The 6,411-nt window shown below is 37.3% G+C and overlaps 1 long non-coding RNA gene across 1 annotated transcript; it reads right to left on the reverse strand.

The window, feature by feature from the left end:
- Positions 1 to 4,510: 4,510 nt before the first annotated feature.
- LOC126605318 (uncharacterized) lies at positions 4,511 to 6,411 on the reverse strand. Its single transcript, XR_007616911.1, has 2 exons — positions 6,118 to 6,411; positions 4,511 to 4,644 (listed from the first exon to the last, which is right to left on the reverse strand). It is a non-coding gene; the product is annotated as an uncharacterized LOC126605318 (long non-coding RNA).

The following is a 6,411-nucleotide window of genomic DNA, read 5'->3' on the forward strand; positions in this document are numbered from 1 at the left end:
AACTAGCCCGGCAAGTATTTAGCACAACTAGAAATATAAAACTTATCATGAAAATTGTGATGTTGTTTTGTTCAAGATTATTCTGCTTTGATTCAGTAGGCTTTATATTAGTTTCAATCAATTTTTTTAAGATTGCTTTTACATCTACTTTCATTGTTTTGATTTGTGCTAGTTGTGTGATTGTAATTGAGATGTCAAGTTTTTTATCTTCTTCTTGTGTTTGTATCTAAATATATATAAATTTGATGATGTAATTTTTGCAATTTGCAAATGCAAAGCTTGTTGAGTTTATGCAAAGTAAATTTTAAGTATACAAATACATAAGTTAAACTTAAAATTTTTGCATATAATATGTATGTAGCAAAAAAAAAAACATTCCCTTAATCACAATTTTACATCAATCATAATTAAGTTCAAGTTTTAATTTTCTTTTCCACCCCAATTGTAATAATTAAACAAAGTAGGCCGTGTCTACGGTTCAAAACCCTTAACCCTAATAATCTTACAATTGTATGGAATCTGGCTAAAGATGTGCAACTCAATTATATCCATCAATTGATTTACTTGTATGCTTGCGCTTCACTAAGTAAATTTTAAATGTTGTGTCATAACCATTGTCACCAAGTTGTAGATCAAACATAACATGCCAACAAGTGGAGAATAGAGTGGGATATGAAGAAAGTTGAGGTAATTGTTAGCCCTTATTGTCTCATACCATTAAGACACAAGCTCTACATGATGAATGAGATGATGATCTGCACGTAAAGAACTCAGAAATCTTCTCCTCACTATTGCACCTTAATCACAAGAGCTATATAGGGAGTATAGGGTTTGTGATGATAGGCTCCAATCTAATAAAGTCCTACCTATAAACGGACTATACTAGAAAACCCTAATTACTATCAAAGCATCTGAGGCTTTCTTAGCCCCAAGAAAAAGAGGGTATCCATGGATATGTCTGTACCCACCCCATTAAAAAATGGACATAGTAGACATGGATTATAAAAAGCCCAAACCCATTTAATCTTACTTTGAGTCCTGCTAGAATAAAACACTCATGGATATATAATCCATTAACTTTGTTGTTGTCAGCAACAAATTCAATATATAGCAAAGTTTATACATACATAGGTATCCATTTTTTTTTTCAAATGGGAATTAGTTGTTGAGTTCACACCACATCGAACTTTAATAATTTGACTAGGAAAGAAAGCTCAATAGCCCCAATTGTATAATTATATTCCGTTAAAATGTAATTAACTCAACTTCTTATCCTTTCTCGATTATTTTCTCGTGGTACCATGTCCCCAAAAGACTGCCAATTCCCTTAATAATTCTAGCAACACCCCTAAATCCTAAACCTTACTAGTGTTGAATTATTAGAAACACTAATCTCTCTTGCAAATTAAATAAAAGCCCAATTACATATATAGGGTAGGAGTAGCTAGGGAAAAGCTAACTAGATGCCCTCTATGTGACATCTAGTTCAGAATTAAGTTTGTAATATTTTAAGTTAGTGACTTTCGGACTCTCCTTATCTTTAGTCTAGTTTTTTTTTCTTTGAATTTACTTTACATAATTCAAAGGTTAATCCAGAGAGAGAAAAAAATAAATAAATAATAAGTGAGTGTGAGTCTGAAAATCATCACCCATATTTTAGAAATATTTGTCATATTGCATCAAGAAAACATCTTACAAAATCAAACTAATGACATCTGTTTGGGTTAATATTTAAACATTGGGCTTAAATATTAGGGGAAGCCTAAGGACGCCAAAACAAGTCAAATTTGCCCAAAGCCCAGCAATGAAGCCTAAAGCAAAATAAACCCTTTTTCAGCCAATGTGATATCCCACATTACCCAGGGAGTGATCCTTAAATGTATATTCTCATTCCTACCTAGCACAAGGCCTTTTGGGAGCTCACTGGCTTCGGGTTCCATCGGAACTCCGAAGTTAAGCGAGAAGGAGGTCAGAGCACTCCCAGGATGGGTGACCCACTGGGAAGTTGCTCGTGAGTTCCCAAAAACAAAACCGTGAGGGAATGGTAAGCCCAAAATGGACAATATCATGCTACGGTGGTGGAGCGGGCCCGGGATGTGGTGGACCCTGGGTTGGGATGTGACAAATTGGTATCAGAGCTTAACCCTGGTCGTGGTGTGCCGACGAGGACGTCGGGTCCCCTAAGGAGGGTGGATTGTGACATCCCACATCGCCCAGGGAGTGATCTTTAAATGTATATTCTCATCCTTACCTAGCACGAGGCCTTTTGGGAGCTCACTGGCTTCGGGTTCCGTCGGAACTCCGAAGTTAAGCGAGAAGGAGGTCAGAGCACTCCCAGGATGGGTGACCCACTGGGAAGTTGCTCGTGAATTCCAAAAAACAAAACCGTGAGGGAATGGTAAGCCCAAAGCGAATAATATTGTGCTACAGTGGTGGAGCGGGCCCGGGATGTGGTGGACCCTGGGCCGGGATGTGACAGCCAAGGCTTAGGCCATGTGCCTATGAGTGAAGTGATAAATGACAGAGACTAACCCATTATCAGCCAAAAAGCACTTTCTAATGGCATTACAAGTAAATAGATGATAACTTACTGCCCCCCGAGAGCCATTGGCCAAGAATAAAGCCAAAGCAGTCGGGCCAAATTGCCTGTAAAAGCCCAGAGAAGTACAAGAGACAATGACACTCAACCAATCAAACAAACAACATACAAACTCTGCTCTAAAGCCAGACTTGCACCCAGAAAGTTGTAACTCATTCATATTCAGTCCTTTTAGAAATATTTGTCATATTGCATCAAGAAAACATCTTACAAAATCAAACTAATGACATCTGTTTGGGTTAATATTTAAACATTGGGCTTAAATATTAGGGGAAGCCTAAAGGCGCCAAAACAAGTCAAATTTGCCCAAAGCCCAGCAATGAAGCCTGAAGCAAAATAAACCCTTTTTCAGCCAAGGCTTAGGCCATGTGCCTATGAGTGAAGTGATAAATAACAGAGACTAACCCATTATCAGCCAAAAAGCACTTTCTAGTGGCATTACAAGTAAATAGATGATGATTCACTGCCCCCCGAGAGCCATTGGCCAAGAATGAAGCCAAAGCAGTCGGGCCAAATTGACTGTCAAAGCCTAGAGAAGTATAAGAGACAATGACACTCAACCAATCAAACAAACAACATACAAACTTTGCTCTAAAGCCATACTTGCACCCAGAAAGTTGTAACTCATTCATATTCAATCCTTTTAGCTACAGCCTACAGTTCCCTTAGAAAAGCTATCTTTTGTCTAGTGTAAAAGCTCTGCTAACTTCCCTTAGTGGTTTAGTATCGATTCTCTCGTGTAAAACCTATTTGTCATCTATCCCTTTTAGCGCACAACCTTTGTAAACTCAAAGAAAAGTGGCTGCAAGATGTTCAACCTTGTCTGACAAGGTGGAATCTTGCCCGAGTTTCTTTGCTTGTACTTTCAGTTAGTAGATCTATCGCGTAATGTACTTTTCAGTATGTATTCAAGTTATTTCTAACTATTTTCTACTTAAGAGATTCATTTATACTCAGATTTGGTAAGTTAATGAACTTGTTCTCATTAAAGTAAACTTGGATCAAGAAAATGGTTTAAAGGGACCTAAACTCCCTTCGTTTCGGACATATAAGATTATGGACTAAAAGTCCTTATTTACATGGCAAGAAAAAGAACTTAATGCAGACTTAACCCATCTGCGACTATCCTTTGATAATGAGAAGTTTAAGTAACTTGGGATGCAAGTAATTGACTTAAATTACATCTATCGAACATCTATTATACTAAGATAACAGTGGCATGCCGAGATACTTGTTAGTTTTGATTGCGAGCCTCAAAACCTACACCTAAAGACCTCACAAAGACACCTTTCAAACTAACCACTGACCCATCTTACAGCACACCCAGTAGCAAGAGCTCGCCCGACAACCAACCAAGTGCCAACGCCCCTGAGGAGCTGTGCGAGGGGAAATCCTTGCCTTGAACAATATCTATTTGTTAATGTGTTGTCTATGTGCTTTTTATATTTAAGCGATAGCGGGTGGAAGAAAACCGAAACTAGAATCTCGATTATGCACGAGGAGTTTTTTTTTTAACGCTTTGATCTACAAAATCTTTTGTCAATGTATTGTGTTTTATTTGAACTAGATGTGGGAAATGAGTTGTACAGAATAAAACAGTCGAACGAACTTTTAGTTACATGCAATGCATGGTTTGTTGAACATTCCCATTGCACTAGCTGGTTCCAAAAAGAAAACCGATAATTATGTAGAGACCCATGATGTTGCTGTTGCTGTTTGCATCATGACTCATGTACGGTCCAAATTCTTTGGAATTCAGAGCAGCATTGATTCGGCATGTGATTGTTATGGGCTTATACAACATGAGAAATATTTTGTGATGCCCTGAACTCGAGGTTGGTGGAAAAATAACTCTGAATCCCAAACGTGAGCTAAAAACTAAATAAATAAAATAAAACTGAAATAACGGAATGAAAAATAAAATTCCTCTTATAAAAAGAAATCCATAATTCTTTACAAGGCTAAAAATAAATAAATACAATACTAGCCTCACATCTAATTCGTTCTCATCCCATCTATCCTCTTAGACTGTTTAGTTTGTAAACCTGCATAACAAGAGATGGGTGAGCTTCAACAGCTCAGTAGGGACATAACCTTATCACAGTAAATTAACAATATTAAATTACGTGTTATTAAAATCATGTAATCAAGTACCAAATCATTATCAATAACAATGCATGAGTGCAATGCAATACTCTTCATCTCTATCTGTTAATTCATATAATAAAACACGCGGACCTGCACGTCCCATACCGTTCATTTTACCTCTCTGCAATGGTGGTTCAAATGTTTTAATATACAAATTAACCCCCTGTAACTCAATCATCCTAATTTTCCCTTTTGTTAGTCATCTTGTCAAAACCCTTCGTCGCCAATCCCGAATTACCCAAAAGAAACTGTGCACTGTGGGCTCGCCTGAAACTTGGTACCTACTAAGAGTTTGGCTCAACTACACAAAAGATATTTCCAACTACCCTCATTTCCATAATTCCTTCCTCAACACCGAACTTCTAACTATTCTCACACATGAGTGATGCACAAATAATCTCATTTCATCATTCCCATGTACCACAACATATTCTCAGTGAATAGCATTTTACCAATACTTCCATAACCAATAACAAGTATACACCCAAGATAAACATGTATTCAATGAGCATCAGATCACATTAACCAACCAATAAGATTGATAATGATAATATCACACTTCACGAAATTTAATAAAGCCAATCTCTGTAAGTCTGCCGTATTTCCTCTACCTGAAGTCCAAAGCAAGCAAACAATGTCCTTTACCAACACCTCGATTAAACACAACCATCGTGGTAACTGGAGTCCCTGATCCAACAAATAAACTATATCACTATATAATCCCTATATCTAACAACCAATAGAAACTCCTTTATTTTAGAATTCCGATATTAGGCTTAACATCACCTTATCTCAGTTGCACCCTTAAAACATTTTTCTTTCTTATTTGGGTCCTCAAAAATTTCTCAATTATATACATGCTGCCTTGTTGGAAAAGCAGCAAGCATCTGCCCCCAAAACAATTATAAAATCACAGTTTTGTCCCAAGCCTTCGGGTAATAACAAAACTACCCCTAACTTTCAGAGAACTGTAAAATGGCCCCAAATCTGAAGCTTATATTTCAGTTTGATCCCTGCAGCGTGAATAGTGATATTCATGGCTATTTTCCAGATTGGTTCCTCCTGTCTTTCAATCCAAACCTGTCCAAACCCATTTATCATGATCTCTAAGTACCAAATCACCATTCAAGTTCACCAAGTTCCCTTAATTTCGTAACAGCCACAAAATATCAAGGTTTAAAAACCATGAAATAATTCTAGGGTTTGCAGCAGCTAGCCCATATAGAAATTAACCTCAATTCGTTCAGTTAAGCTTCCAATAAGCTTAATCCACCATAAACAACATTTAAATTTGAAGATTAAAGCTTGTGTAGGAATAAATCCCAAAAATGGCAGCTTTCAAAATCTGCAGTAAATCCATAAATTATTACCTGAGATTTGTAGTACTCTTCCCCACCAAAGCGGAATCAAATTCGGACTTCCAAATCAAAAGTTAAGAGAAAGATGGTGTTTGGTTGAGACAAAGAGATGAAGCTCATTGCTTCCTCTTTGCGGCTTTCGATCCAATATACAGGTGCACCTGCACCGTTTTCTTCATTTGTGGTCCAATGTCCACTTGCCACGTTTCAACGTAATTTTATCTTCTTCTTAAGGTCCAACTAAAACCTGCCAAGTGGTAGACTTGGCACTTATTTAAGAACCCGGATCATATCCTTTTGCTGCCA

This window comes from Malus sylvestris, chromosome 15 (genome assembly GCF_916048215.2).
Source record: "Malus sylvestris chromosome 15, drMalSylv7.2, whole genome shotgun sequence".
NCBI classification, from domain to species: domain Eukaryota; kingdom Viridiplantae; phylum Streptophyta; class Magnoliopsida; order Rosales; family Rosaceae; genus Malus; species Malus sylvestris.